The sequence below is a fragment of the Agelaius tricolor genome, unplaced genomic scaffold, assembly GCF_023055355.1.
Source record: "Agelaius tricolor isolate 1412-34295 unplaced genomic scaffold, bAgeTri1.0.p SCAF_21, whole genome shotgun sequence".
Taxonomy (NCBI): domain Eukaryota; kingdom Metazoa; phylum Chordata; class Aves; order Passeriformes; family Icteridae; genus Agelaius; species Agelaius tricolor.
Window position 1 is genome coordinate 8,488,839 of NW_027269281.1, and position 9,736 is coordinate 8,498,574.

At 42.5% G+C, this 9,736-nt stretch overlaps 1 protein-coding gene across 3 annotated transcripts in view; it reads right to left on the reverse strand.

The window, feature by feature from the left end:
• LOC139598963 (protein FAM219A-like) overlaps positions 1–9,736 on the reverse strand; it is a 269,866-nt gene that overhangs the window by 117,613 nt on the left and 142,517 nt on the right. The window lies entirely within an intron of this gene.

Below are 9,736 nucleotides of genomic sequence, written 5' to 3' on the forward strand. Positions count from 1 at the left end.
GAGACTGGGTGAGCCGAGCTGCAACCCACAAAAAGGACTTTCTGAGTTTGTCATTTCTTCAGATTGGGAAGAGGTTTTATTGTTTAATATTGTTCTTTTTTTTTTTTTGTTTTGTTTTGTTTTTTGTTCTGGTGAATGCTTTGTCTGTGAAATAAAGTTTTTTTCCACTTTTCTCCAAGGAAACATTTTCCCGAACCAATTGGGGGAGGGGCCACTTGAATTTGCTTTCTAGAAGAACACCTTTGGAGGTTTTCTCCCAAATTTGCCTTAAACCAGGGCAATTGATAAGGGTAAATAATTTGGTGAGGTGAAGTACCACAAAAAATGTACTCACAAATCTTCATTTTTAGATACCCAAATATTCTCTCCTTAATTGTTCACAATTCTGTGGTTCTGCCACTGTGTATTGGGTCTGACTGAGTGCTGTGCTTTACATAAGTAGCTGGATAAGTGTTGATAACAGACCAGTGTTTTGGCTACTGCTGAGCAGTGCTGTCCCTCTGACATTCCTTCCCCCATCAAAGGGGATGGGAGTGGGCAAGATCCTGGGAGAGAGCACAACCAGGCTAGGTGACCCAAATTGGCCAAAGAGATATTCCATACCATATGATGTCAGCTCAGATATATAAAGGGGGGGAAGGAAGGGGAGGAAGGGGGGGCATTAATGATTCTTCAGTGTTTGCCTTCTGGAAGAACCATTACACATGCTGAAGCCCTGCTTCCCAAGAAGTGTCCAAAAATTGTTGCTGATAGGAAGTAGAGATTGACTTTTTTTTTTTTTTCTGTAGCTTATGCATACACAGATTCTTGCTTATTTCTTTCCTTTCACTGTAATAAAACTGCCTTTTCTCATCCGCTGGTTGTTCCCCATCTTATTCTCTCCTTATGGAAAAGGGAGTAATAGAGCAACTTAGTTAACACGTGGCACCGAGCCAAGCTCAACCTGCTACAGTCATTTTGGTGCCCAAAGAGGGACTTGAACCATAGACCCTCAGAAAAGGTGTGGCACATGCATTTTTTTCTAGCCAGAGAAGAGGAGGAGGTGAGAACATGTGAGGGAAAACAACATGGCAACACCAAAATCAGTGAAGAAGGAGGGGCAGGAGGTGCTCCAGGCGCCAGAGCTGAGATTCCTTTGCAGGCTGTGGTGATGACCATGGTGAAGCAGGCTGTCCCCCTGTAGCCCACAGGGGATGCAGAGATCAACCCACAGCCCATGGGGGAGATTCTTACACTGGAGCAGGTGGATGCCTGGAGGAGGCTGTGATCCAGTGCGAGACCCAGTGGAGAGAGGGGGCCCCTGCTTCCAGACTGAAGCAGTCTGTCCTTGGAGAACTGCACCCCATGGAAGAGTGACCCATGCTGCAGGAGTTTTGGGAGGACTCACGTTACAGCAGTTTTGGGAAGACTGCTGCTTGTGAGATTTGGAACCATGTTGGAGAAGTTTGCAGAGAACTGTCTCCCGTGGGAAATGACCCCACAGGGTAGGAGGGGAAGGACTCCTCTCCATGAGCAGCAGAAAACCTTGAGTGATGAACTGACTAAAACCCCCATCCCCCTGTCTCCCTGCACTGTCAGTGGGAAGGAGGGAGGGGTAGGGGGAAGAAAAGGTGTTTTTAAAGGATTTTTTTACTTCTCATTATCCTCTGTTGTATTGCACTAAATAGTTTATTTAGCTGTTGTTTTGCACTGGGTTGGTAATTTGCACTGAATAGTATGTTTGTATCCTCATGGGATTCCCCTCTTATATCACATGGTCTTTCCTTCCCCAAAGCCCCGATGGTGGTGTCTCCCCAGGTTACTCCCTCCCCTCTCCCCTCCCATCACTGGTATCCCATTGGCTGTGTTCCCTCTTCTCCGCCCCCATTTCCCTGGGTTTAAAATCTCCCGCCATGAGAGATTCAGCCTCTTTCCCCCCAGGGACACCGCTCAGGCAGCTCCTATCCATGAATAAAGTGGGACTCAGGTCCCGAGAGGAAAAAGTGCCTCAAGTCTTTTACTTTTGTTCTTGTAAGGCTGCGAGGGGCCAGGGTCCAAAGCTAGCCAGATTGGACCTGAATGGCCCCAGAGATCAGCTTTACAATCTTCCTCTGATTTTATTAGTGATAAATTCATTTTGTACCTTTAGGTCGGGCCTGTTTTGCCCTTTGAGTATTTTCTCCTGGTCCTTAACTCCACAAAGCCTTCATTAAATTTTTCTCTCCTCTGCCCAGCTGTGGCAGGGGAGGGTGAGTGAGCAACTTTAGTGAGTGCCTCGCATTTGGCCAGTGTCAAACCACGACACTATTATAGAGCTGGTCTGTTGTTGGTATGTTGAGGGGCACAAGACACATGATGGACTTTGGACCTGGTTAACATAAGAGATTTGATAACAGGATGCTTTGGCAAAAGCAAATGGAACTTTGAAAATTAGACCTAGATTGCGAGAAGATTAAATCAGACAGGTTTACCAGAAAAAGAAAATCTCATTAAACTCTGCAAGCAAGAAACCTTGTTATATGCATACGTTTGTGTATGCGATTGTAACCTAATCATTGTAGTACACATTAGTAGTCTCCTGTTATAGATGCATATTATAATATTGGCTTTTCACAAATATTGAAATGGATTTTATATGTTATAAAGATATAGTTTTTATTTTTGTTGTTAATTAAGCTTAGACATAGTAGTGAAATAGCTATGCTTGTGTTAAAATGTCTGCTTGGATGAGATAACATCCAATGAACATAGGATGAGGACACCTGCTACAGACATGCCAACTATCAGCACTCACTTTCTCAAGACAGTGTGGACCAAGGCCCAAACTGGAAGTGATAAGGAGAAGGGGCCAAAACCACAGCCAAGAAACACGCATGCTCTAAAAAGGCGGATCCCAAGCAGGGATACATGTAAAATAGTTCCTGGAGAATGTGAACGAGTTTATGGATATGCATAAGGGTCTATGACTATGCAACAGGCTGATGTAAGGGAAAAGGTATTTAAGGGCTATCCCTGAAGGTGAAGGTGTGCTCTTGGGTGAGTGCTAAGATGCACCCAGCCGTAATAACCTTTGCTCTATGGTCCTTGTCTCTTATTATCCTTTATTAAACTTTTAAATTTTCACAGGAGAGTGAATGTGCTTTTCACACTCCCTAAAATAGTATATAAGCATTTGTATCCCACAATAAAATCGGATTGTGATCACTGAATCAGCCTCCCCATCTCTCTCCATTGCCGACAATTGGTGCCCCGTGTGAGGAAAAAGACCCAGCCTGACTAGCAGGCAGTCGGCACACCCCTGGAACTGATTGTGACAGTGAGAGAACTGCATCTGGGCCCACAATCACCTGTCTGCTGCAACTGACAGGTGAGCCAGGGGAACTAAAAATGGGAAAGGATATGTCCAAAGAGAGAGGCATCTATGAAACCATGCTTGCCCTTCTGGGCAAGCATGACTCTCCCATCTTAAAGCAGGACCTTAAGTCACTTTTACTCCCATCCTGGAGGATACTTTTTAAGACACTGAAAAGGTGAGAGCGGTCGGATGCCGCCGGCCCCCTACCCCTCTCTGTCTTTCCTTGCTGTGACTCTCCCTACCCACTTGAAACTGGCACCTCTGATACTGAAGTGTGGTGGCAGCCATCAACCTCACCCCTGCCCAGACAAAGGAGGTGAAAGCATCCTTTCTCACAGTCGTTAGAAGTTTATATCACTGACCTCATCTCTAGTAGTGAGGAGGAGGGGGAGCCCTTCGATCCAGGGCAGATAGATTCAGATTATGACTGATCTATTCCCACCTGACCCTCATGATAACTGGATGCAACTAAAGAAAAAGGCCCTTAAGGAGGCAGACCCCCAAACTTGTGGGAAATCTCAGCATTTGAAAAAGGACTGTTTCGAAAAGGGGGAGACCAGATCCAAAACTCCCAGTATTTGCCTTTGGTGTCATAATCAATGCCAAGTATGATTTTAAAGGGCGTCCCGATATTGGGAAACCAGAGCCAAAGTGCAAAGCACGGCACCACGCAAAGACACAGATGCCCCAGCCAATGCCTCAGAGGGACCACTGCAAGCCTCAGCCTTTGCCGGACCACAGGCAGCCCTGGCCAGACCACAGTCGCTGACCTACATGGAGCCACCCCAGGGAGCGGTGGACTGGGCATATCAAACAATGCCACAGTAACGTTACTTCATTCATCTATTCGTTTGGTTTCCACAGGAGTTTTTTCAGACCACCTGGACAGTGTATGCATACTTTGTTTGTTCTCCCTGGAGCTATTGACTCTGACTCATGGCATGGACTCCCCAGCTGCCCTGTGTTGTCCCGGCTGGGAGACATACAGCCCAACTCATATTTTTTTCCAGCAGCACCCCTATCTGCACCCTTGATAACTGAACAGAGGGAGGGAGATTTTTGCTTCTACAGGGGTCTCACAGATTTTTTGCTTCCACAGGTCTCAGCGTCCAACGTGCCAATGCAAAGTGACATTGAAAGGTAAAGACATACTCCTAACAGGACTTATTGGTACAGGAGCCGATATGACTGTTATCTCAAAAAGCCAATGGCCCAGTGATTGGCCATTATCTTTGTCTTCAGCGTGGGTGGAAATAGTGAAAGCCTGCAAAGCCAACACTTGGTGCAAATAACAGAGCCTGACGGGCGGATCGTCATAGTTAAACTTTTTGTGCTGTCTGTCCCCCTGGTTTTGTGGGGGAGGGATGTGTTAACACAGTGGGGAATTTTTATGCATTCAAATTTTGTACAGGAGTCATTGGGGACACTCAACACCCCCACAATGGTCCCTGGCTAAACTGCCCCAGGCGCTTTCAAGCATTGGAAGGAGCAGCAGCTACCAAAGGGACACTTGATACAGAACTAAAGCCCTGAGGGACACCTAACCCTGGTCAAACTGGTTATATTACCAGTCGCTTGTGGGGTTTTTTTAACAATGTATTTTGTTGCGAATTTTTTGGTACAGTTATTTAGTACTATATAACTAAATATCTTTTATTGTTTTAGCCTTCAATGTTTATATCCCATTACTCTTATTAAGCCAAACTTAAATCTATCCTACAAGCAATTTTTAAAAGCTACTGCAGGGGGTGTAGCACCCCTGCCTGGCATCAGCCAGTGTTAAAATTTACCTTCTACTCTTAGTAACTTGTGGATTGTGATTTTTAACAGGATTGCTACTCGAAAAAATTCAAAGATGTTTGTATAGAGGTGGTGTCTTTTTACATATTAGTAATATAGCAAACCTGTACAGTTCACTGAGAGTAATGAGATATAAATTCAAGATTCTTTAGCTCACATTCAAGACAGACCTTGAACTTTATCTGCAGTAGTTATTTGAGACTTAACTATAATTAATATATAAACTCCACTGTCAGCTTTATTAAGTGCTTGCTTTTTACTCCATAGTTCTAACAAGGTAATTTTATTGTAAATATTTCAGTACAGTTCTTTACTTGCATAATTATCTTTATGTTTAACTGTTATATGACAATTTTTCAGTAACCTTTTTGTAATAATAGAGTATAAATAAGTTAATTCTTGTTAAGATTAATTTTTATTTAGTCTCAGTGATGTTAACTTTAAGTTCTTTTCAATATATTTTAAGGTTAAGTTTTAGTGAAGTTGATTTTACGTTTTGTTGAAGTATACCTGTTTGAATTATAATTCCTTTCCCATACAAATGAATGACATAAAGCCTAAATTAATTTTGTCCAAAATTGCTCATTTAAATTACAAGCTACAGCTATTTGTCAATGTTTAGCTGTTTAACTAACAATAAATGACAAAGCCAGCTACTTTAGAAACCTTCACGTATTGTTGTATAGCTATATAAGACATATTATTTTTCTAACTACTATTACTAAGAGGTTTTTGAAATATATTAAAGAGACACCTCCAGTTAAAAGCCTGGACCATGGCCAAGTCCCAGCCTTAACTAGTAGAGAAATTTTTCTGCACCAAAATCCAAAATTATATTCAAGTAATTCTGACTTGCCAAATTTGGACTTATAATACCTAAACCTCCTTTTAAAGTGAATTTGGGAATCTTAGCCGGGAATGATTTTCCAAGCCCTCACTTTAAAAAAGAAGCTTGCCAATTGCTACAGACTCTAAGTAATAGTTCAATATTAAAGAAATTGATAATGCATTATTTTAAATCACCATTCTATTTTTCATGTGTGTGAAAAGTGCATATTATATGATTGGCTCTTCACAGATATTAAAAGGAATACTATATGTGTTATGTTGTATTAATTAGTAGTACTGTATTAATCTTTTTTAAGTAGTGTGGTAAATATAGTTTTAGGTTATAACATAATGTTAAAAAAGAAACTATGCAATGTAAGATACTTTTTCTAACTAGCTCAAGAACTGGATAAGATAATCAAGAAATTCTTCGCACAGAGATAACAGCAACAAGAAAATAAGATCCCAAAGAGAAGAATTATTGCCTCCTTATCGGGAAGAATGAGGCTCCTTCTACCTCCTTCCAGAATTTCACGGAGCCAAACCATGATTTGCAAGATGAAGGGAGGGGGAAGTTGACAATAAACAGAAAAATCCCTAGTTTGAAAGGAATGTTTGCATCATGTATGAGATATATGAATATGCAACAGGCTATTGCTTTTAAGGGTTAATCCTATGTTAGCAGACATGCTTTTCTGAGGAAAGCATCCAGACGTCTGTATTTCTTTGCTTTTTTATTGTCCTTTATTGTCCTAACTCTGACTGTCCAAATTCTTATTGCTCTAATTTGTATAACTATTTTTATAACCATTTTATTACTATTAAACTTTTAAAATTTTAAAACAAGTGATTGGTGTTTTGCACAATGTGCTACTAATTGCATCTATTATGGCAGGGGTTTTCAGGGTCTGTCAAACCTTGGCTGCCATAGGTGTCTGGATGGCGAAGTCCCGCTAAGCACAACCTGTCCAGATCCCTCAGGCAGGCTCCCAGCCGCAGGCAATCTTAGCAAGCAGCTCAGCTCTTAAGTGAGATCAGCTCTTTGGTGAACTCAGCTCTTTGGTGATTTCAGCTCTTTCTTTAAGGGCCTCAGCAGATGCAGGGAGAGAGAGGAGAAGGCTGTATGAGGTGCCACAGAGGTGTCTTTATTGGCAGCTTCTGTGAAGGGTGACAGTGACAGCTCTTCTGCTGAACAGCACAGGAATAGATGTTTTATTTAGGTTATAGGGGTTTTGGGAAACAGACCAATAGTAAGGGTTGAGGTGAATATGACCTATCATCTTACAGAGAGATAACGAGGGTCCGAAGGCGGAAGAGGAGCTTCTTTGGTCCAGTCATCATGACTAGGCATTTCTTATCTTAGGCAACTGACCGCCAGGGAGGCCTTGCAGGCCCTGTAGCTGCTACAACTTCACTTTCTGTATATAGTAAAAAGGCATTCCCAATAGTTCTTTTAAAACAATAGGAAAGGCATGAGATCATAGCTAATACAATGACAATTACAATGAAAATCCACAACATTTCCTTAACCAAAGATGCAACCCATCTTGTTAATCCCCACTGACCAAAAAGGTCATTGACCTAGTCTGGATTGTTCTCTCTACTTATAAGTCCTTCACAAGTTCCTTCAGTTTCTGGATGTTTGCATGGATGGATTCTGAGCATGAAGAGAGATTGAAGCAGCACATCCCTTCGAAGTCTTCACAGCCATGTCAGTGGGCAAGCAGTAGGAAGGCAATTGCTGCTCGATTTTGAAGTGATGCATGTCTTGTGGTTTCTTCTTCCTTTAAAAGATCACTCAGGGCAGCAGATGTAGCATAGGCTTGCTTACTGAGCCAGCACCTGAGGTGATTTATTTCACGGAGGGCTTTAGCTGCAGCTACCCATGGATAGGAAAAGGGAGACAGCAATCTTTTTTGGTTTGTTCCAATTGTATAATTTGGGATCGCAATTTTCATCAAATTCCGTGTAGGATCTTTTGTGGCATTTTAATTTGCTTTCTTTTTTCCAATTATGTAATAGGGTGATGTTTGGAGTAAGGGTAGAAAGTTTTCCAAGGGTACAGGGACCTCCCTGGAGATGCGAGGGGATCCCAGCCCATACTTGGTCACCACAGATGAGAAACATTCCCTTGGGTAATACTTTGGGGTGAAGAGAGGATGCAGAGATCACACGAGCGGTGTAATTACACCAATCTGGATAGTTATCGGCTTTGTTAATGGGTGATATGTCTTTTTGGTATGTGTTTTTTGTCTGGTCAATTTCTGGACAATTATTCTTTGGACGTTTAAAGTAAAATTTGACACAGTATGTTGCTTTGGAGGACCCCAACAGGTCCAATTCTTGGAGTTCCTCTAGAGCATTGGGCAACATTTTTGTCCACTCATCCCAAGTATCTACCAGGTTTGGTCTCTTACCTGTGGTGTGGAGGAGCTCTGAATTATAGACAGGCCAGTCATCTGCTACGAAGGGAATCCCTACCAGACGTGGAAAGTGGGTTATCAAGGCTTCTCATGGATAAGCACATTTTATCCTGTTTTAATGTCCTTGCTAAGGTTACTCAAACATTATGGCTAGGCTGAGGGCTAATCCAGCTGAAGACATACGGTAGGGCGAAGAACATCCAGGCAGCAGTGAGGACATAACCAATGGAGATAATTTTCATCTTTGGACAGAAATGGGGCATCTGATAGGGAATATAATGAAAATTTGTTATCTTTATGGTGGGAGGGGAGGGTTACGGTTTTCTCCCTTGTTCCTTTCCTCCATTCCTTCCCCCTCTTTTTTTTTTTTTTCTTTCTTTAAGCTAAGGATGGAGGAGTGGGTATAAGGTTAGGGGTTTTGGGTAAGAGTTGAGAAAGGGGAATAATAAGGTTTTTTAGGGAAAAAAGGGGTAATGACATGTAATTCAGAGAATAGTTTGTGTTCAGGCTGTGTCTGGCTTATGGCTTGACTGATGCAGCAGAATGTTGTTCAGCTTTCTGTTTTGCTTGCTGTCGCATGATGGGATGGTCTTTTCATCTGTATGTGGACATTCGGTGACTCCTTCGTCTCCAGGCAGAACTGGTCTGGTTTTGAGGAGGTCTTGTGTTTGACTCAGGAGAATTCTTGTCAGTGTTTGTGGGAGTCGTGTTTGCAGTGCCTTGGTATGGTTTTATGTTTTTTCCTGGGTACCATCTTGGGCCAGATGGTAGTAGAACACACGCATACACTCTTCCCCAAGTAATCAACTGGAAAGGCCCAGAAATTTGGTGTGTTTCTGGGTCCTTCACTAGCACAGGTGGTTTCTCGGTGAGCTTTGCTTGGGTGGTATTTGCAAAACGGCAAAGTATTAGGAGGTCAGGCTCTGATGTTGTACAATTTAGGAAGTTGACGTAGAGAGCCTTGCAAAGTCTTTCTACTGGAGATATTATTTTTGTTTCTCTTTGCTGATGATTGAGGACACTTTTGAGGGTTTGATGTGTCCTTTCTACAATGGATTGTCCTGTGGGATTTGCAGGTATGCCTTTCTTGTGTTCTATTCCCCACTCACTGAAGAACTCTTAACCTACAACAGGTATAGGCAGGTTCACAATCTGTTTTGATCTGTTTTTGTACTCCCAGGGTCACAAAGGCAAGGAGGAAAGGCTTAATGGTGTGCTGTGTAGTTTCTCCTGGATGAGCTGATGCAAATACTGCTCCAGAAAACATGTCGACCGATACGTGCACATATTTTGACCTTCCAAAAGGTGGGAAGTGAGTTACATCTGTCTGCCACAGCTGGCAGCTGTTTAG